Source organism: Nicotiana sylvestris, chromosome 8 (assembly GCF_000393655.2).
Source record: "Nicotiana sylvestris chromosome 8, ASM39365v2, whole genome shotgun sequence".
Taxonomy (NCBI): domain Eukaryota; kingdom Viridiplantae; phylum Streptophyta; class Magnoliopsida; order Solanales; family Solanaceae; genus Nicotiana; species Nicotiana sylvestris.
This window is the reverse complement of record NC_091064.1, coordinates 218350088-218359785: the sequence shown is the minus strand read 5'-3', so window position 1 is coordinate 218359785 and position 9698 is coordinate 218350088.

Sequence of the window (9698 nt, the reverse complement as noted above, 5' to 3'; positions counted from 1 at the left end):
GAAAAGACGTTTGTTGCAAGACCAAATGATGAGTTGGTCTAAACGTCAAGGGGGTATAATGATAAAAAAAAAAAAAAAAAACTGAAAAGCAACAATTGAGAAAACTAAGGATGAAGTTCCATGAAAATCCACAACAAATCATCGAGATGCAAGAGCATCCTTGGCCGATCATCAACCAAGTTCCAAAAGGGTCGGACAACGCGGAGCGAGGAAAGAAGAGGGGGAAAACCACCCCCAGCGGGAATGTGATCACCTGCAGGAATGTGATCCCCAGCAGTAATATCATCCCTAATAAATAGTATCATCCCCAGCAAGTTTTGATAGTGTAATGGAACACCGAGCAGGGAAGGGAGAAAGAAAAAAAAAACCATCCCCAACAGGAGTGGCACGACCACTCACCATATTTTTTTAAACTAACAAAATCTTTCTTTGATTTGAAGCAAGGAAAAGAAATGTTACAGACGGCGGAAAGACAGGCCATAAAGAAGATCATCAAACCGGGGCAGAAAATTTTCTCATTGCGAAAATTTTCTCAAAAATCAGGTACCCACTTGGGGAAGGATATCCCCAGCAATTTTCGGAGGAATGAAACACTAATTTTGAGGAAAGAAGTTCTGAAGGGAGATGATTCAAGTAGAGGAAAAATGACTAAGGAGGCAGGAAATAATAACGCCAACAGAATGTTATACTTTAAGGAGTGTTGAAGTTGGGAGCCCGCCCATATAACAGAGGAATACATTTCAGTCATTACATTTCAAGCGTTGAAGTTGGGAGCCCGCCCATATAATAGAGGAATACGTTTCAGTCTTTACATTTCAAGCGTTGAAGTTGGGAGCCCGCCCATAAAACAGAGGAATACATTTCAGTATTACATTTCAAGCGTTGAAGTTGGGAGCCCGCCCATAAAACAGAGGAATACATTTCAGTATTACTTTTCAAGTATTGAAGTTGGGAGCCCGCCCATAGAACAGAGGAATACATTTAGTATTACTTTTCAAGTATTGAAGTTGGGAGCCCGCCCATAGAACAGAGGAATACATTTCAGTCTTTACATTTCAAGCGTTGAAGTTGGGAGCCTGCCCATAAAATAGAGGAATACATTTCAGTCTTTACTTTTCAAGTATTGAAGTTGGGAGCCCGCCCATAAGAACAGAGGAATACATTCAGTATTACATTTCAAGTATTGAAGTTGGGAGCCCGCCCATATAATAGAGGAATATATTTCAGTCTTTACATTTCAAGCGTTGAAGTTGGGAGCCCGCCCATAAAATAGAGGAATACATTTCAGTCTTTTCATTTCAAGCGTTGAAGTTGGGAGCCCGCCCATATAACAGAGGAATACGTTTCAGTATTACATTTCAAGCGTTGAAGTTGGGGGCCCGCCCATAAAACAGAGGAATACATTTCAGTATTACTTTTCAAGTATTGAAGTTGGGAGCCCGCCCATAAGAACAGAGGAATACATTCAGTATTACATTTCAAGTGTTGAAGTTGGGAGCCCGCCCATATAATAGAGGAATACGTTTCAGTCTTTACATTTCAAGCGTTGAAGTTGGGAGCCCGCCCATAAAACAGAGGAATACATTTCAGTATTACATTTCAAGCGTTGAAGTTGGGAGCCCGCCCATAAGAACAGAGGAATACATTCAGTATTACATTTCAAGTGTTGAAGTTGGGAGCTCGCCCATAAATCAAAGAAATACATTTTAGTCTTTACATTTCAAGCGTTGAAGTTGGGAACCCGCCCATATAACAGAGGAATACATTTAAATATTACTTTTCAAGTGTTGAAGATGGGAGCCCGCTCATACAATAGAGGAATACATTTCAAGATCAAGTCAGAAGACAGTAAAACAGAAGGTTACAACAGGAATCCCCAGCAGGAAACAATAAAAATCCCCAGCACCGGGAAGCAGAAGGTTGCAACAAGAGGTCCCAGCACAAATTCAAGCGCCTGAGTCAAAAGGAAGAAAGGATGCGTCTTGAAAGAAGCGGCTGGAGAACATTAAATCATACCCAGCATAACAAATCTGATGAAGAAAGCCGTATCCCCAGAGGAACTGCCGAAAAGCTTAATGAAGAAAGCCATGTCCCCATCGGACCGAACAAAATGATAAAACTGGTATTCAGAAAAGCAAAGGTCCAGAAGCATCGGAAGAAAAGCACCGGAAGAAACGCAAGCAGACAAGAAAGCAAGGCAACAAGAACAAATTGCAGTCTAGCCTAGCTCTTTTTTTCTTTTAAGCACGGTGTAACAAGGAGATCGGTAAGCAGTGGTAATAGCATGCAACAACAGTAACATTGCAGTCCCACGGTAGTCCTAGCTACCAAAACTTCCCGAACTACATCGACCTGATTCCTGTTTAGCCTAGGATATGTAGGAAACCTCTAAAGCAAAGGTTCGGTCAAATCTTTTTTCAAAAAATGCTTCATACGGAGTACTCGGATGGGCAAAAATCGCTCGCTTTATCTTTGCACGAAAACCCTTCGTGTCTTCGGGCAAAGAGGGGCAGCTGTAAGCACGTGATTTTTGCCCTATATGAGAATTACTCCCAAAAAATTCAAAAAAATAAAATGATTTTCCTTGGTGTGCAATTTTGTGATATTTTTGAATAATTATTTGTATTTGTCGGTGCATGTTTATTTGTTAAATTAATAAAAATATAAAAATATGTCGCATTTTGCATGTAGGATTTAATTCTACAATTGTTAGTAATTAAGTTTGTTTTACAAAAAATAAAAATTACAAAAATAGGCATCTTTTGCATTTTTAGCATTTAATGTCCAAATGTACAATTTTATGCTTAATTATTACTTAATTGTGCGTTAATTGTTATTGGGAGTTAATTAGCGCTTTTATAACTTAATTTAGTTCTTAATAATAATTTAAGGCTTTTTAGAATTTAGTTTTAAGAAAAAAAAAGAAAAAAAAAGAGCAAAAATACAAAGAAAATCGGATTGGGCCACTTCTTCAATTGTAAGCCACATGCCCAAATAATTGACCAACTTTCCCCATAGGGTCCATTTCAAACCGGATTGACCCGGTCCTCCCCATAACCCCAATACCCAACCCTTCTTCATTTTTCATTTTTCCCAAAACAAAACAAAAAAAAACAGAAAAAAGAAAACAAAAAACCCTAAAAACCTAAGAAAGAGATCCGCCCCCCTCTCATTCTCTCTTTCTCCTCCTGCTCCAAACCCCACCTCCCATGGCTGCCCTTCACCCTCACCATGGACAACCCAGCTGCGTCTTCAGCTTCACCAACGTTCATGGCTGCTCCTCCTCCTTCGTTCTTCGTCCAAACAACCAAACGACCCTCGACGAGCTGCTTCACTGTTGTGTCGTCTGCTTCAAGCTCGCGCTGCTGCTCCATTTTTTTCCATAGCTGCTGCGTCGTCTGCTTCAGCTTTCTTCATCGCCGTCTTCCTCCTCGACGACCATAGCTGCTGAACGCAACAACAGTCGACGACCATAGCTTCTTCAGCCCATGATGCTGCGTCGACCAGCTGCTCCTTCCATCTTTCATCGACGCCATTGTCGAGCATTTGCTCGGCGTCCAGCTCCCTCGTCCATGGCTGCTGTTGCTACTGCTTCAACCTTTTTTTACTGCCCCGTCCAGCTCGGGCATCGCTTCTGCTGCATCGACTGCTGCTACTGCTTCGGCGTTTCTTCGGTTGCTTCTTAAATTCGCCTTCGTCGTCGTTTGTTCGAGTTTTAGTTGGGGGTCGTCAAAACAATCCATACATAGTTCAAGTTCGTCGTTGGTTAGTCGTTGTTCGTCGTTTTGATCCGGTTAGTAGATTTTGAGTTTTATTTTTGTCCGTATTTCGTTTTGATATTTCTCGAATCTAAAATCGGTAGATGTTTGATTTTTGTTTTGTTCATGTTCATTGTTTTGTTAATTTTTCAGTTGTTCATGTGAAATTGTTAGTTTAATATTTGTTAGATTCAAATTGAAATTTAATTAATTATTTCTTCAATTTGTTTCATGTATTTTATGTATTTTTCAGAAATTGTTAATATTGTTAGATTCAAGTTTAAGCTCATAATTGGTTCTTGTTCGATCTTGTTATTTGTCTAAAAAGAATTTAGTTGTAGTCGGGGAGTATGTTGGTTTAATCATGTGAATCCGTCATGTTTTGTTGTTTAAAATAGATTTAATTCATGTTCATCTTTGTTTGAAGTTCATTTTTAATCCAGTGATTTAATGTGAGTTTATGTTTTTGATTTGTTGATTTAGTTTGAATCATGTGTTGTGTTGTTAATATTGTTGTTTCCTTGCTCATCCATATTTGGTCTAAGTTAACCAGGAATGGTTCCCGTTGTTCAATTTGTGTTCATGTGATATTGTTGTTGTGTTGTTCATCCGTGTTCATATGATTTGTTGTTTGAATTTGTGTAGAAATTGGTCATATTGGCTATATTTTGGTTGAGTTTGATTAATTGATTTGTTATAGCTGATGGGGGTAGTTTGGTAAATTGCAGTACATTCGGAGATAAAATGGTAATTGCAATAAGATCGAAGGGGTAGTTTGGTAATTTAACATTTTGAATAATTCTTTATGTTAAGCATGGGGGATAAAATGTAATGGGGTGTGGGTGATATAATTATTTAATATAATGGGGACAAGACATAATGTAGTGGAGGGGAATATTGTATTTGTTTATGTTAGGCATGGGGGACAAGATGTAATGGGGTGGAGTTGATATATTTGTTTAATGTAGTGGGGGATGAGTGGGAAGATAATGAGTTTGGTAGGAGAAAGTGTGGTTTTATTAATGGATTAAAGGTTTTGGGATGAGAAATAAATAAGAGAGGTCATGAATCAGATTGTAGGGAGGAGAATAAGAAAAGAACGGACAGAGAGAAAAAAAGAGCTGAATATTTAAGAGAGAAAGAAAAATTCCGAAAAATATTAAAACTTTCAAAATAAAAAAAAACTAAAAAAAAATCTTCTGCTTTCTTTCATTGTTTGAAATCAGCATTAATTGTTGTTGTTTCATCAAAGCTTGAAGCTTTTGTTTTGGGATTACTGCTCCACCGGTTTGCAAACTCTGTTCCTGGGTTGTTACTGTTGCTGGACTTTTTTTGTTGTGCTGTATTGTTATTACTGCTGCTGATTCTCATCTTCATCTTCTTTTGTTTCCAATATCAGGTACACGATTGTAATACTAGCTATTGCAAGCTAATAATGTGGAAGCATGTATACATATGAAGAATGAAATTTTGAAGTTTTAATTTCGTTTTTCTTTGTTCCTTTTGTTGATTGTATTTAAGCTATTTCATGTATTACTGAATAATAATTGGAATAAGAAAAAATAACATAAGTTAGTCTTTAATGAATCGGCTTGACAAAACGGGTTAATTCACTAGTTATGAAGGTTTCAAGATTATCAACAATAGGTTAATCATGAATAAGTAGCTAAATTTAGCTAAGGCATGAATTTAAATTAAATTTCGTAAATTAGGCATTAAGGCATGATTTGAGTTCAAGCAAGATTAGAAGAACATTTAAGTCTAATAAACTTTCTAATAAGCTTTAGTAATTATGGTTAAATCTAGTTTCAAATGGTTGTGAATAATTAATCTCAATAATTTTTTTTATAACAATGCTGAGTTTGTATTTGATTCTTTTGGATATTAGTTGTCAAATTTTTATTTTATTTATAATTTCGAAATTTTGAGTAAAATTCCTTTTTCATCAATATTTGTATTAATCTAGCAATTAGCATGCCATGTTTTCTTAAAATAATAAAAAAGCTAGTAATTAATTAGGATTTTCTTTCTTTATTTTAGAGACTAATTTTTATAGAAAAAATGTAGTCGCTTTAAGATTTGTCCATTTAAAATAAATGAGATGAGCCTCGCTTAATAAAATGTATAGATTGCGGGGCCCTCAATAAATGTACATTTAATTGCTTAGAATTCGGGAGGAGCCGTTTTAGCAAATTTCACGGCCCTACCCAAAATAATGAAACGCTAGTCGTTTTAGGCACGTATTTAATAATGTTATCTTCTTAAACTCGAGTGCGTATTTCATGCGACCCAAATCCAAATCCTAAAATATTGAATAAAAAATGTGTTCCGGATTGCGGGTGCATTTCATGTGACGTAATCCAAAGACATGTTTTAAACAATGTTCACATTCTTGTAAAAATAATAATAACAATTATGAAAGCGGTAAAAAGATAAAATTTGCACATAAGTTCATATTTGTATAAAATCAGATAATCAAGCCGAATATAACAGCTGAGCGACCGTGCTAGAACCACGGAACTCGAGAATGCCTAACACCTTCTCCCGGGTTAACAGAATTCCTTATTCGGATTTCTGGTACGCAGACTGTAATATGGAGTCATTCTTTTCCTCAATTCGGGATTAAAATTGGTGACTTGGGACACCCTAAATCTCCCAAGTGCCGACTCTGAAATAAACAAACAAATCCCGTTTTGATTGTCCTTTAATTGGAAAAAACTCCATGTACCCCCGCGGGGGCGAAAAAAGGAGGTGTGACACTCGTGCCCATGTTTCTATCACAGCTGCATGGACTACTCACGTGCCAAAAATATCAATATATAAAAATCTGCATGATCAATTTACTTTTGAAATAGTTTGAGTGAAGAAAATGACATTGCACTTAAATTAAAGCATCAGATAAACTACTGATTGGGTGTAATACTTATTAATTTAAAACATAATAGAAATTTTCTTTTATTTAAAATAACTCAGTCATCGAAAATCAGAAAAAAAAAAAGAAATATAAATCTTCAGAGTCTCGTTCTAAAAAGCCAAAGCCAACACAATACAACAAGGAGCACAAAACACATAATAACAAAGACAACTAGTACATCACCGTAAAAGACAAGAATTTACATATCACGAAAAAAATAACCAAAGGCAAGTACATCCATAGAAAAATGTCAACAAAAGGGCACTCCCGAGGTACCGCCTCGTAGTCCCAAAATTAAATATGAAAGACCGGGGAATCTCTCGGGGTACCGCCTCATAGTCCCAAAAGTAAATATGCAAGATAGGGGGGATCCCCGAGGTACCGCCTCGTAGTCCCAAAAGTAAATATGCAAGACAAGGGGATCTCCCGAGGTACTGCCTCGTAGTCCCAAAAGTAAATATGATTTCAATAACTGCACATCAAGTGCTCACATATCACAAATGGCGCATCAAATGCTCAAATATTACAACATATCATAAATTGTACATCAAGTACTCAAATATTACAACTTGCCACAGAAATCAACAATATATTATTTTTTCCATAATAAGAAGCCCACGCTCAGCCATAAGGTGCACAAAAATCTTAACAAAATATCCGAAAGTGAAAAACTCAATAAAATAATAGTTCACAATTTAATATTTTGCCTTAATATGATTTACGACTTTTATAACTCAATACAAATTTCAACAACATGAACTGAAAAGTAATTCAGCAAGGAACAACGCCTTCTTTAATCTAAATTTTTGGCAAATAGATTAACGCCTCCTTTTAACATTATTTAATGAATTATTTGTAGATGAAAAATACATAATGAAATTATTTTCACGAAATGGCAACTCAACAAACACAAAATTCACATAAAAGTTAATTGGCAATCACACCAAATCATCATATAAAACAATCTCGGTAAACAAGGAAAAAGGCTGTGATGACCCGAAAGGTCATCACTTGTTTTAAAAGTCAATTCTATGTTCTGAGGCATTAAAACCCTCCTTTTATTTTACCTTGATTTGCGTGCACAGTACGAGCATATATCCAAAAAGCTTTTATGTGAAAATTTGAGGAAAATGCTAATTTTGCCTTTAAAATTAAATTTAAGTTGACTACGGTCAACATTTTGGGTAAACGGACATGGACCATGATTTAATGGTCCCGGAGGATACATAAGAAAATATGGGACTTGGGCGTATGCCCAAAATTGAATTCCGGGGTCCCTAGCCCGAGAAATAAATTTTTGAAAGAAATTGCTTAACTGAAATTATAAGAGTTTTTGGAAATTTAAAGATATTTGAATTTGATGGTATCGGGCCCATATTTTGGTTCTGGAGCCTGGTGCAGATTTAATATGGTATTTAAGTTGTGCCTATAAAATTTGGTAAGAAACAGAATTCATATGTCGTGAATCAGACCCTTGGTTGTGAAATTGAAAACTTAAGAGTTCTTGAGATTTTTCTTTGATTTTGATGCTAAATTCGTAGTTCTAGGTAATTTTTGGTGATTTGATCACACGAGTAAGTCTGTATGATGGTTTTAGGTTAGTATGAATGTTTGGTTTGGAGCCTCGAGGGATCGACTGAGTTTCGGATAAGTTTCGGGATGTTTTGGACTTTGAAACTTCAGCTGTTTTTGCTACTTCTCGTACACAGACATTTTATGCTTCGTGATCGCAAAGCCACTCTCGCGATCGCGAAGTGTAATCAGGGCTGAGGCTGGATTTGTTCAACGTGAACGCGTAACCAGGATTGTGAACGCGGAGCACTGAGGGGCTGCTCATCGCGAACACGACCTGTGTCATGCGAACGCGTAGTGAAAAATGGAGGTGGGCTGGGGAATTGATCATTTATTCTACGCGAACGTGTCCGTTGGTCCACGAACGCGAAGGCCAGGGGGCATACCTTTCGCAAACGCGTGGAAGAACTCGTAATCGCCTAAGCCTGAGGAAGGCAGCTTTTCGCGAACACGGAAGGCCCTTCGCGAACGCGAAGAATGCCTGCCAATCTTTTAAAATAGAACCAAAACGGGATTCAACCCAAAAATTCATATCTCCTTCCCTAAAATCAGGCCATAGGCGATTTTGAAGATAGGTTTCAACCCCAAATCATAGGTATGTGTTCTTGAACTCATTTTCTTCATTTTCCATCAATACTCATTAGATTTCTAGGCCTAAATCTTGTTCTTTAAGGGTAGAACTTAGGGATTTTATAAATTTGGGGATTTAGACCTCGATTTGGGGATCGGATTCCGAAACTAGTTGCATATTTGGACTCGTGGGGGAATGGGTGAACGAGTTTTGGTTCGAACCTCGAGTTTCGACCAAGCGTGCCGAGGGTCGGGTTTTGATTTTTTTTTTTGGAAGAATGTTGGAAAATCTATAGTTTTTCATTTGAATTGGTTCTTGAGCTTCAATTAATGTTACTAAGTTAATATTGACTAGATACAATTGAATTGGAAGTAGAATCAAAAGGAAAAGTGGTGTTTGAGGCTTGAGTTTTGCCGTAGAAATTCGAGGTAAGTGTTTGGCCTAACCTTTGCTTGAGGGAATATGTGTTGTGTCTTATTTGCTATGTGTTCATGTCGAGTACGACATATAGGTGAAGTGACGAGTATCTATATGTTGGTGTCAAGCATTTCCGTGAGTCTTATATTAAGATTGTTGTGATTTTATTATGTATTGATTATGCTTAATTTGATGATTAGCAACTGTAGTACAAGACTTATGATGAATTCTTAGTAATTGGCAATTGTTAAGTATTGGCTCAAGTTGAGGTTTATTTTGTGAATTAACTATTGAAACTAGATTGGTTATAGTTGATTCCCTTGCCGGGACGGTATTGTTTCTATTGTTGATTCATTGCCCGAATGTTATTATTTCATTTGTTTGGTGAGGAAGAGTGTAAAATACAAAGGGTGATGTCATGCATGATATTGTGAGAGAGTGTTAATACACAAAGAGTGATGTCGTG